This window comes from Myotis daubentonii, chromosome 16 (assembly GCF_963259705.1).
Source record: "Myotis daubentonii chromosome 16, mMyoDau2.1, whole genome shotgun sequence".
NCBI classification, from domain to species: Eukaryota; Metazoa; Chordata; class Mammalia; order Chiroptera; family Vespertilionidae; genus Myotis; species Myotis daubentonii.
In genome coordinates, this window is record NC_081855.1 from 47,761,988 (window position 1) to 47,774,383 (window position 12,396).

The 12,396-nt window shown below is 54.1% G+C and overlaps 1 protein-coding gene across 1 annotated transcript in view; it reads right to left on the reverse strand.

Moving 5' to 3' along the window:
• The window catches only part of CDK5RAP3 (CDK5 regulatory subunit associated protein 3), a 161,134-nt gene that overhangs the window by 90,220 nt on the left and 58,518 nt on the right, over nt 1-12,396 (reverse strand). The window lies entirely within an intron of this gene.

Below are 12,396 nucleotides of genomic sequence, written 5' to 3' on the forward strand. Positions count from 1 at the left end.
TTCTCTGGTCAGTGCAGCAGGTTGATGAGGGGGATATAGTGCTGTTTCACTCCCGAGGGGAACATTAATCCCTCCCCACCCCTCCTTAGGGTGTCTCCCCATGAATCCCCCACCCCCCACCCCCGCCAGGCCCTGGACCTCCTCCCCTGACCACCCCCCACCTTCCAGCCCACCTGGGGCCAGGCCCAGGAGCAGGAGCAAACCCTCGGAGAGGGACGAGCCCTGAGCCCAGCAGTCCTGATGAGCAATAATTTGTTTTATGACAGAAAAGGAAATTGTCTTCAGTTTCACAAGAGTGAAACGAATTCGTTTGAAGTAGTTTGCCCTGCGGCAGGCAGGAGAAGGTTTCTCTCCTGAGCTTGCCTTCCCTCTCCTTCTCTCCCCCTCTCTCCCTCTTCCCTTCTAATTACTGCAGCTTCCAAGCTGTTGGCATGAGTTGATGCCAGGCTGTCAGATGCCAACTGCCCCAGGAGCTCACCTCTTGGGTGTGGATAGGGGGATGGAGCCACAGGAACAAGGTGGGGTGGCTCTCGGTTCAACCTCTGCCATGCCCTAAGCCTTACCTGGCACCGTCAGGGAGGGAGGAGGAGGGCTGGGGCGGAGGGCAGCTCGGCGGGGCCCAGAAGAGCACTCAGTCTCAGGAGGCACTAGCACTTAGAGGCCCAGGGAGAGACCAGTCATGACCTTGTGGGCTCTCCTGCACGGACTGCCGCTGTTTCCTGATCAGCCCTCTTTCTCCATCCTCTCTTACAGCATCCTAGAAGCTGACCACCATGGTGGCATCTGGGCAAGAAAATGACCATTGGCCACCCATAGGTGTCAAGACTCTAAGATTCATTTGGGGTGGACAGGACGGGGAAGAGAGCGCCTGTGGATCATCAATGCTCTTATTAAGGAATCCAGTGGAGCCCTAGCTGGTTTGGCTCAGTGGATAGAGCACCAGCCCAGGGACTGAAGGTCACGGCGTGCAGGAGGCAGCTGATCAATGATTCTCTTTCATCATTGATGTTTCTCTCTCTCTCCCCCCTCTCTTCCTCTCTGAAATCAATAAAAATGGTTTTTTTTGTTTTTTTAAAAATCCAGTGGAGCCCTGGTCGGTTTTCTCAGTGGTTAGAGCATCGGCCCAATGACCGAAGGGTCACGGGTTCGATTCCAGGTCAGGGGCATGTACCTCGGTTGCAGGTTCGATTCCCAGCCCCAGTCCGGGCATGTGCAGGAGGCAACAAATGGAAGCGTCTTTCACATCAATGTTTCTCTCTCTCTCCCTCGTTTCACTCTCTCTAAAAATCAGTGGGAGGGGGGAAATTCTTGCGGGAGGATTAAAGGAAAAAAGAAGTCCAGTGGACTGAAAAATCACAGGACCTTCCTATGTGCATTCTAAGGGCTCCTCCTTCCTCCTCTCCCTCCCTTCCTCCTTTCCTCTTTTTCTTCCTCCTCCCTATCCATCCTTCCATTCATGCATTTCACAAACTTATAAAACCTTTATAGAGTGTCAGGCACCATTCCAAGCGCTGGGAGTGGAGCGATGACAAAAATCCCTGGCTCCGTGCAGCTTACCTTCTAGTGAGCGCTGTGTTGGCTACAGGGGGAAGCGCTGTGCCTGGCACAGGCCTGAAACAGAGCAGGCACTTAAAAATATTTGCTGAATAAGCAGCTAAATGCCCAGCCTGAGTGAAAGGTGACGTGACAAAAGTTCAGCTGCTGAAGAAAAAGAACCTCTTGCTTAACCCCTTCTCTATCGGCTCCACCCTCCCTCCCTTCCTCTCCTGAGAGCCTTCCTGCCATGGCCCTGGGCGAGGTTGAGAGGGGCAGCTGGCTGCACAGGAGAGCAGGCAGCCGCCAGGCTCCAGGGCTGCCAACCTGGCACCGCTGCCTGGCGCTGGGCGCCCTCTAAAACAACAAACTTTATGTCTCTAATTGGGCCCTTCCTGTTTGTCTTGATATTATCTCTGGTCCTTGAAGTCCGCAGGCCCAATCAGGGACCGGGCAAAGGGCAGGAACTTTGGGGACTCAGTGCCCTGCGCTGTAGGTACCTAGGCTGTGCTCAAAGGCACTGGGCAGAGGTCTGAGGTCTAATGCCCCAGGGCACTGAGGGAGGACCCAGGGCCACAGCAAGTTCCTAGAGTCCGGGTTCTGTCATCGCGGGCTCTTGGATCAGTGACATGCCTTTCCCTTAATGGCTTTTGGTTTCCTAACGCTGCAGAGCGGAGAACTCAGGGTGGGAATCCCCAAGCTTCACTCCTCTCTCCCTTCCTGATTCCCAATTTGGCTGGGAAGTCCTTCTTTTTTTTTTTTTTTTAATATATTTTTATTGATTTCAGAGAGGAAGGGAGAAGGAGAGAGAGAGGTAGAAACATCAATAATGAGAATCATTGATCGGTTGCCTCTTGCAGGCCCCCTACAAGGGATCAAGCCCTCAACCCGGGTATGTGCCCTTGACCAGAATCGAACCCAGAACCTTTCAGTCTGCAGGCCAGCGCTCTATCCATTGAGCCAAACTGGCTAGGGCTGGGAAGTCCTTCTTGATGTCTAACTTCAATACCTTTCACTAGCCTTTGGGGAATGGCTCCAGCTTCGGGTGCTCTAGCACCCACGTCTTACCTGTCTTAGGCTTCTGAATCAACATTCTGGCCACTTGACACATGAAGCTTCTAAACGTTGAAGTCCCCCTGGGACCAGCTGTCTCCCCTAAAAGGCCCCCCCCCACCTTGTGACTATGTCCACCCTGCTAGGCATCCTGGCTGCCCCCGTGGGTGGTAGGATCAGGGCAAATTCCAGACAGGCCCCCACCCCGTCCAGAGGGGCAGCCTCTGCCACCCCCAGAGCTCCAGGTAATAACCCAGGGGCCACGCCAGGCTCGCCAGCACCTGAGCCACCGGCAGCAGATAATGACGGGGGAGCTGGGCAGGCAGAGCCAACCCCTCAATCAGGAAGCAAATTAAAAAGGGGAGGAATCTCCCAGACAGACCACAACAATGAGACCGGCCCCCTTTCCAGGGCACTGCCCGCCTTCCCCCCTACCCACCTAATGTTGCCTGCCAGACCCTGGTACCCAGCCCTCCCTCTCTAATCCCCCGCTTGTGGGATCCAGCGGGAGGTCTTCTGGGTGACCCTGGCTGCAGGATGCTGGGCCTCTCAGGGAGCCTCATCTCCCTACCTGATCGTGGATTCCTGACAAGGTGCTGGGCACGGTGGGGGGTGAAAGAGGAAGACTGGGTCAGGCTTCTGGTGCAGCATCTTGAGCCCATCTGGACGGTGTGACAACGGGATTTATAGAGAATCAGCCTCGTCTGCATCAGCCGCTGGCAGCTCCTTCTCCTCCGCAAAGGGCACTATTTAATCCAGTGCAACGCATATGTATTGCACACTCAGCACTAGTTACTGTTCGAGATGCTGGGGGACACAAAGATGGACAGAGCTAAAGATAAATAAATAAAAAGATGAACAGAGAAAATGCCAATCTTTCAAGGAGCTCATGATCTCACACACATACAGCTTATCATATTACCCATCTGACAGTGTTAAGCCCTTTGTATGTTGGGACTATGGGAACACAGAAGAGGGTGCCTGGGAGAACTGGGGAAGGCTGAACAGAGGAGGGAGACATATGAGTTGGGCTTCAAAGGATCGATAGGCGCTCTCAGACAGAGAACTAGGAAGAGCATTTCAGACCAGGAGCAGTATGGGGCGTGAACATGTATGAACAGTAAGGATGGAGCAGGATCCCCCTGTGGCTGGGACCTGGAGAGTGTGAGGGGTGAGGCTGGACAGGCAGGCTGAGCCAGGCGGGATAGAGGGCTTCAATGCCAGGCCTGAAGAGCGTGGATGTTTTCCTGTTGGTAATGGGGAGCCATCGGATGCTTTTGAGCTGAGGCATGACGTGATGAGGATGCTGCAACCCTGGTAGGAAGTGTTTTCACTGCCCAGAGGGACAAAGTAAATTCTGCTTTTTCTTCCTCTGCTTTTCTCCATGACGCCTGTGGAATCCGCCCCTTCTCCCAGCTCCCACTCACGGCCCTTGCTCCTTTTGTCCCAAACTTCCAACTCATTCTACCAAACAGGCTAACAGGGCAGAGTGCTTCACCCTCCCCTGGCTCTCACCCCAACCCTGCACGCCCCAGACATCCTGCTGGACCCCTCTCCATCCATCACACAACCTGGGCCAGTGGCGGGGGGTAGGGGGGTAGGGGGGCGGGGGGGATGGATAAGGGGAGGGGTGGGCAGAGAAGGGATGACAGGGAAGCTGGGCTCATTTCCTCCATGGATCTTTGCGTCTCAAGGCTTCTGTTATGTCTTCCCACCTGACCCATGCCTCTGCCTTCACTACTACTCACCTCAGCTAAGAGACTCTAGAAACTTTGATTTCAGGGAAACGTTTTTCTAATTTGCTCAGCTGTGGCTTTTCCACCCGCTTCTCAAAAAAGGCACTGGGCTGATGACTGTGTGGGATGAAAAGGACATGATCCTTGCCCTCCAGACCCACTGGTAGGGACACACCAGTAAGAAGGCAATTCCATGGAAACAGGTCATGTGGCAGTCAGTACTAAGGAAGTTCGGAGGAGCAAGCCAGTGATGTGCTGCTGCTCAGAGGACTTCATGGGGAAGCAGCCTTGCAGGATGGGAGTTTGAAGGACGGGAAGCCTTTCTGAGGCAGAGATGGGGTGGCAGGGTGGGAACAGTCGGAGGAAGGGTAGGAAGGCTGGGCCTATTTGATGAACACCGAGTCCAGCGGGCTGGCCTGGACTGGAAGGGTTGTACCAGGACCCGGGGAAATGAAGATCGCAAAGGTGATGGAGGCCAAGTAGGAGGGTCTTGAATGTTATGGTTACCACTGGGGAGCCAGTGATGTGTTTGACGTGGAGAGTTCCAAGATGGAGTGGCACTTCAGGACGATTAACCTGTTGTTGGTCTGTAGGACAGTTTAGGTGCCTGGGCCCAGAAGTGGCAGAAAGCTGATAGGAGATCTGAAAAATAATCCAAATGAGAAGTAATTCCTGTTGCCAAGTTGGCACCTCTCTAGGATTTTCATAGGCCAGTTGCCATTCCCAATTCATTCACCCATCCAACAACTATTTATTAAGCACTTGCTCAGTACTACCAGGAACCACTTTAGGCTCTTTTTCACCACCAACCGCCCCCCACCCCCGCCCCATGTTTTGGATTTGTAGACAAAGGTACACTCTCACCCTCCCCTCATGCACCTTAGCCCAGTCTCTCTCCCAACTCCATCCCAAGCTAATCCAGTAGCTTCTGTCTTTGAAAAATAAAATTATTTTTTAAACAATAGAACACATGCAGCCCGGCCAGCATGGCTCAGTGGTTGAGCGTCGACCTAGGAACCAAGAGTCACGGTTCCATTCCAGGTCAGGGCACATGCCTGGGTTGTGGGCTCAATCCCCAGTGTGGGGCATGCAGGAGGCAGCTGATCCATGATTCTCTCGTCATTGATATTGCTGACTCTCTCTCCCTCTCCCTTCCCCTCTGAAATCAATAGAAATATATTTTTTAAAAAGTAGACAGCTAAGTGTAAGGGGGACTGGGATCTCTGGGGGAGGGAGGCTGGGAAGGAGGAGAAAGATGGAGAGAAGAGTAGGAGACCTCTGGGTACGGATGGGGGCTGGGAGGGAGGGACAGATTAGAGAGCTGGAGAAGGAAGTAGAGTCTTAGCGGCTAGAGGAGGTGGGGGACTGGGAGGCGAGGGCAGAGGAAATGGGCCCAGGCACTGGAGACAAAAGTCTGGGAGTCTGAGCCTCTGAGGAGCCACCTGGAAGGTGCAGGCAGCGGCAACATCAAACTTGGGATCGGAGGGTTGGCTCTGGAGTGAGCCCGAGTGGGGGGAGGAGGGCGTGTGGATCCAGGGAGAGCTGAGAGCAAGAGAGAGGGGCTTGAATCTACCATTAGCCCCGCGGGGTCCGCAGACTCACCCAGCACCAGAGTCCCACCCTCCATGTGTACCCACCCCCAGCTTTCCTGCCTTGTCATTGGTGGTGGGGAAGCACGCTGTGCTGAGGTACAAAGGGAGGCGGGGGGTCCCCTGCCAAATAGGGTCTGGGTTCTGTTACTAACTCCCCTCCCCGAAAACCACTCAGGTCTCCAGCTACCCTTCACTGCTCCAAAGCTGGGAAAGGGGTGTCGCTAGCAGGGCCAGCCCAGGAGCTGTCTTGTCCTCCCCCCAACTCCCCTCACCCCAAGGTTCTCCCATCTTTTGAACTGGACCTGCTACCTAAGCATATGGAACCGATTGAAAGAATTTGTATGCTCACCTTATAATTTATGCAAATCAACTCTGTAATTAACTATAATTTGGAGGCATCCTTTGGTATTTGAGACATTTATCCATGAGGAAATGCCCTGGTGATAATGCTCCCGTATTAACATTATTTACTCCACCTGTGTGGTCTCCGCTGCTTGTTTCCCCCTCACTCCGACTTTCTGGGCTGGAAGGTAGGGAGGGACAGGGAAGCCCCTCCCTGGAGCCTCAGTCCTGCCGCCTGGGTGCCCCCAGGGGGTGGTGCTGGCCCTGTCCTCCTCCTAACTGTGCTGAGGATTGAAGGAAGGGGTGCAGCTCTGCCTCCTAAGCCCCCCGCCCCTCTACTCTCTCCTGCCTGATGGGTGGCTCTCTGCAGAGCTTCTGAGCTTTCTTAAGGGCCTCAATGTTCTCATCTCTGAGATGGGTAGAGGAAGGACCTGTCCAGGCCTTTCCGGGGATAATTACTGAAAAGCTAATGAAGGGACTGGGAATCCCCAGTCTAGAGGTTTCTGGGGGTGGCGGGGGAGGAGCAGGACAAAGTTCAGGGCAAAGACAGCCTGACTCACCCTGTGGGGGACTTGGGGGAGGTGGCATACAAGCCTTAGGTTACTGGGTTCTGGGTGTGCACAGCAGCTACCGTTCTCAGTGTCAAGGGCGTTGAGCTATGGCTGAGAATGGGACGTGAGCACATGAAAAGTCCCCAGGCCACTCTCCTATGTGGGTCAGAATTCCTAGCTTCAGGGAGCTATGGGGAGCTGGTCTTGTTCTGTTTCCTGTCCTTTCTCCTTCCTGGCCTTTTGTCCTTCTCTGCTCCAGCACATGCTCCTGTTAGCCAACATGCCTGAGCTTACAGCTACCCTCAAATTAAGTCCATGTAAATAGTTGGGGCTGTGGGGGCTCCACCTAAATTCACCTCCAGGCCCCTTCTTCCCTTCCAGGCCATGTTCCCAGCCTCTTCACTCTCCTCGAGTTCCAGGGCCCCTGAACTGTCCATAACAGTTCTTGGCTGGGTTCTACCTCTGGTCTTAGGTGACCTCTTGTTTATCCCAAGCTGCCTCACCCTAGCCTAAATCGGGGAGAGAACCACTTGACAACGAGAGATTCCCAGATCCAAAAGGTGGATTACAGTGGATCGTCCTGGGGATCTAAGTCGGGTAGGGGACGAAGAAAAGGGAGGAGGAGGAATGAGCCTCCAGCAGAAGTAGGAGAGACCTGCTGGAGTAGCCATCATCACTGATGGGGAGTCAGCAGGGAGGGACCAACTTAGTGTGTGTGTGTGTATGTCTCAGGCCATAAAAGTGGTACTTCTTTCTTTCCCACCCAGTCCATGGAGGAACCCTCAAAAGGAGGGGGAAGGAATTTGGAGAGTTCCAGCCACCCAGCTCTCTCCCCTGGCGATGCTCTCACTTCCTCCATCCCGCAAGAACCACTTGGTCCCTCTCTCCCACTGCCCGTCCAGCCTCTGGAGAGGGAAGGAAGTCTTACTCTCCCACCCCCACCCCCAGCTGCCTCTTAGAGCAGAAATCCTCCTTTCCTGGCACACCTCAGAGACTCAGATCTCACCCCCTACCACTCCCCCAGGAGAGCCGGGGGCCACTGTTTCCTGGATTATCCTAAAAGCTTTGGAGGCCGTGAGGACTTGGCAGCACCCCTGCCCACACCTCTCACCTCCCCCTCTGCTCTGACTGTCGCCTCCTTTATAAAGCCTGGCTCTCCCAACACCCCCACTTGCCCCTCACCACCGCTGCCAGCTCTGGGCTCCATGGACTGGTAAGAGGTTCCCTGTCCAGTTCAGGGGATGGAGGTCTCCACTTCCATGGGGATCATTGAGAAGGGTTTGGAAGTCTTGATTTTTCTCTGAATTGGGGAGGGGAAGATAAGAGGGAGATCTTGAAGGTCTCTGTAAGGAGAACCAAAGAGAATTCCTTTGGAGGCCTTTGGAGGGCTGGGCTGAGATCTGAGGGAGAAGTGGAGTGGATTCACCAGTTAACAGATGACCGGGGGTTTCATTCTGATAGAAAAGATGGGCAAATATTAATAGACAAGGCGCACACTCACCTCACAGAAGTTCATGCCTGATAAACACCTGCAGAAGTAGCAGGGGAGAAATCGTGGTGCATGTCCTGTGGGGAACTCCCTTTGTCATAGAGGAAGAGGACAGACAACCCACATTCAAAGGCACACACGGCAAGATGAGTACACACAGGCATGATGTGCGCACACACATTTGTAGATTACACCCCGCCCTCCAACATACAGGTTCACCTTTCAGACTGGAAATGGAGGTGGATGCCAGCGATATTTGGATTTATGATAGAATTAGTGTCCAGCCTAGTGCTTGGGCCCTGGGTAGACCCTCAGTAAATGTTTGCTGAATGAACAATGGATGAACCAAAAGATACCATTTGGCCCCAGCTCTGGATTCATCCAGGTTCCCAGGAACCTGGGACAGCGGGTGGAAAGAAGAAAGGAAAGGAGAAATGTTGGCGTCCAAGGTCACCAGCTTGCAGTCTTCCGAGTGCAGCTTGGAGAGTGGTGTGGGGAGTACAGAAGAGTGAGCAACTAGGAGACCAGGAATTAGGAGAATGGGGCTTGGTTCCCTGCTCTGCTTCTAACTTGCTGTGTGACTTTGAGTTGCTTGCCTCTCTGTTCTGGGGTTGTTTCCCTACTAGTGAAATGAGGACTTGCGCTAGGCAATTGTTATGGGCAGTCCAGCTTAGATCTTCTCAAAGCACAATCTCCACAGAAAGACAATTGAGGTTTGGAAGGGACCACAGATATAGCTGTGACTTGTCCCAACAACTCAAGACAGCTTTGATCTAGGGATCAGCTTAAGAATGCTGTCCCCTCCACCTTCAGGATCAAGGGGAGCCAGACTCCCAGAGCCATCACTGGTGCCATAGCGAGGCTGGATGGAATAGCAGGCAGAACACAGGCGCTGGAGCCTGACGGATCTGGACTTGATTTCCTTCTCGGTCTCTTAACAGCTGTGTAATCTTGGCCAGGTCATTTGACTTGTTTGATGCTTGGCAGAATTCCCCATCTGTACAATGGGAATAATAATAACTACTTAGCTGTGTGCTGATGAGAACTAAAGATATTTGGATAAAGCGCCTGGAATATAGTAGCTGCTCAATAAGTAAATGTGTTATGATACAATTGGGGGCTAATGAGGCTGTTCCATGTACAAATGGATTGCCAACTATCAATGAGGTGTGAGAACAGGAGTGGCAGGAATGGGAGATGGACCCTTGTGTCAAAATCTGTCTACCCCTTTGGGGGACTAAGGGAGCAGGGCAGAAACGGCCCACGTCCTGGGCAGATCTCAGTTTGTGTGGGAGGCGTGGTGGGCAGCATTGTCAGTTTGAGATGAGATAACACTGGGCAGTTATGTCAACCTCAGACGATGGGCCGTGTGCAGTAGGAAAGCGTCTGGCGTGCAGGAAGTGAAAGGGCTGGAGTCAGAGGAACGCAAGTAGAAGGTCATCTGGAAGGAAGATAGTGAATGCCCTGAGTCAGAAGCAGAAACCTCAGCAGGACAGGAAACCAGAATGGCTGAGTTTCCAAAACAACTGCCTTACTGTTAATTTTTTGAATGCTTATATTGATTTTAGAGAGGGAGATGGATAGAGAGATTGAAACATTGATTGGCTGCCTCCTGCATGCCCCCACACTGGAGATTGAGCCCCACAACCCAGGCATGTGTCCCTACTGGGATTCCGACCTGTAAACTCTTGGTTCATGGGTCCAGTGCTCAACCATTGGCCCACACCTTCGGGGCCATGACTGTTCATTTTCATGCTGATAAGCCACAGGCAGATGGGGAGGGGGGGCGTCTTTGCTTCTGGGAACCCAGGTATGTTCAGGTCAGGGTGGGGTGGGGTGAAAGGGAGCCAGGCATGAAAGTGGCATGTCTACCATCTGCGGACTGGATTCCTTTCCCTATTGCTTTTCAGGGAAACAGAAACCAGAAAGATAAGACAATCTGATGCTCATGAACAAATGGAGGAGGAAACGCTGAGCAAGTGTTAGCTCCCCAAGAGCAGTAGCGTTGGGAAAAGCCAGAAGGCTAGAGGGCTGCAGGGAGGAGGAGGCAAGGAATGCCTAGGGGTCCAATGGGACTTACCCCAAGAATCTGAGTCACAGGCTCTGGGACATGAGCCCCTAACTCTGTTCTAGTCACGGTTGTGAACTGGGATGCAAACCCCAATAGCCAACACTTGCAGGTTGAGTGAACAGAAATAAAAACATGAGGACAGCCTGGCCGACATGGCTCAGTGGTTGAGCATCGACCTATGAACCAGGAGGTCATGGTTGGATTCCGGTGCACATGCCCAGGTTGCAGGCTCGATCCCCAGAGTGGGGTGTGTATGAGGCAACCCATCAATATTTCTCTCTCATCACTGATGTTTCTATTTCTCTCTCCCTCTCCCTTCCTCTCTTAAATCAATAAAAATATATTTTAAAATACACACACACACACACAAAACATGAGGCTAGAGAGTGTTGTCAATGTATTAGTGGCCACAAAGATCCAGAGCGATTCTTGGCAATCTATACTTCAGGGGCCTGAGTATCAGGGAGAAGGAAACTCTGCTGATCAGAAAGGGAGGTGATGGAGGTGGGGCTGGAGGGACGCCTTCCTGGCTTCCCAAGCCGGGGTCCTTTGACACCAAAGGGCAGCTGCTCTCACCCAGCGGCTTGTAGCTGAGCAAGTACAAGGCTGGGGCTAGAATTTCGTCCAAAGACCTTTGTGAATATCCCTTAATCCAACAACCATTTGCTGGGAGCCGACTTTTTAAATAATTATTAACAACAACAATGATATCTTCCGTTTTCCGTGAGCTTACCAGACGCCCACGGGGCTAAGTATTGTAACTACATCAGTTCCTTTAAGCCCCAGGGAGCCCTCCCCAACGTGTCCTGGGGTTGTTCTGATGAGGAAACTGAGGCACGGAAAAGAAGCGGATGCACAGATAAGTCAGTGACTCCGGATGTGAGAGCGCGTGTGTTTCTTGGGAAAGCACATACACAAAGGCGGAGTTTCCAGGTGGCGTGTGGCTGGCTTAGCCGTTTGGTAGTGGCATTTCGGGGGCGTCCCACGCGGGAATGCAGGGCTGGAAAACCAGCGGGCACGACAGCCATCGCGGCGGCAGGAGCGACAGTGAATCCGCCCGAATCCCGGTCCGGCTGCGCAAAGGACCGTCAAGACAACAAACAAGCGAGACGCGAACCTTTAATAAAAAGCCAATGGCAGCGCGCCCAGGGACAGCCAACGGGCACAACAACAACAAAAATAGGAAAATTGATCAGAATCCCCCACAAGACCAGGGTCACTTGGGACGTCAACGTGGCGGGTAGAGGAGACACCAACCGGGAAGGGAGCGTCGGACTAACCGGGTGCAGAGGCCTGCGGGGGGCGGGGGGGTGGCGGGCGGGGGCAGGAGGGTCCCGCGCTGCCCACCGGGCTGGCCAGGCATCTCGATCCACTCGGACCTTGAGAGGAGGCTGGGAGCGGCGAACGCCCTGACGTTCTGCAGATGCTGCATCGAGTCTGTGTCTTCGCTTTTATCAAAGGACCCCTAGACCCCTCCCCCAGGTTAAGAACCCGGGGTTCCGACGTGTAGGTGGGAACCGGGAAGGGGTGGTGGCGAGGGGTCCCTCAGTCCGGGCGCCTGCCCCGGCTTTCAGGGCCGGGCGCGCGGGGCGAGGCGGTGGGCGATCTGGGGGTGGGTTTAGCCGGCGCCCAGGTTGCAGCCTCAGGGAAGATGGAGACTGAACGCCGGGGGCCCTGGGAGATGGGGGGGGGGGCAGGCAGAGATGGGCCCGCGGGGGAGTTGATGGGAAAGAAGAGGGGGCGGTCGCCCTGAAAAGGCGAGTGGCCGGAGGGGAGAACTGGAACTCCAGCGGGAGCCCAGGACCGGGAGGGAGGTGGTAGTGGAGAGAAGGTGGGGGTGGAAGGGGGGTGGAGGGGGGGCAGGGGAGGAGGGCAGCAGCGCAGATAATTTCTCACGGCCTAGGGCTGGGCGGAGACCGGACACATACTTGGCGCGCGGTCCTGCTTCCTCCTCTCCTCTCGGTTCCGAGGCAGCGCTCGCGGGCCGAGGGCCGTCGAGGCCAAGGGCGCCCTAAGGTGGCTCAGGATC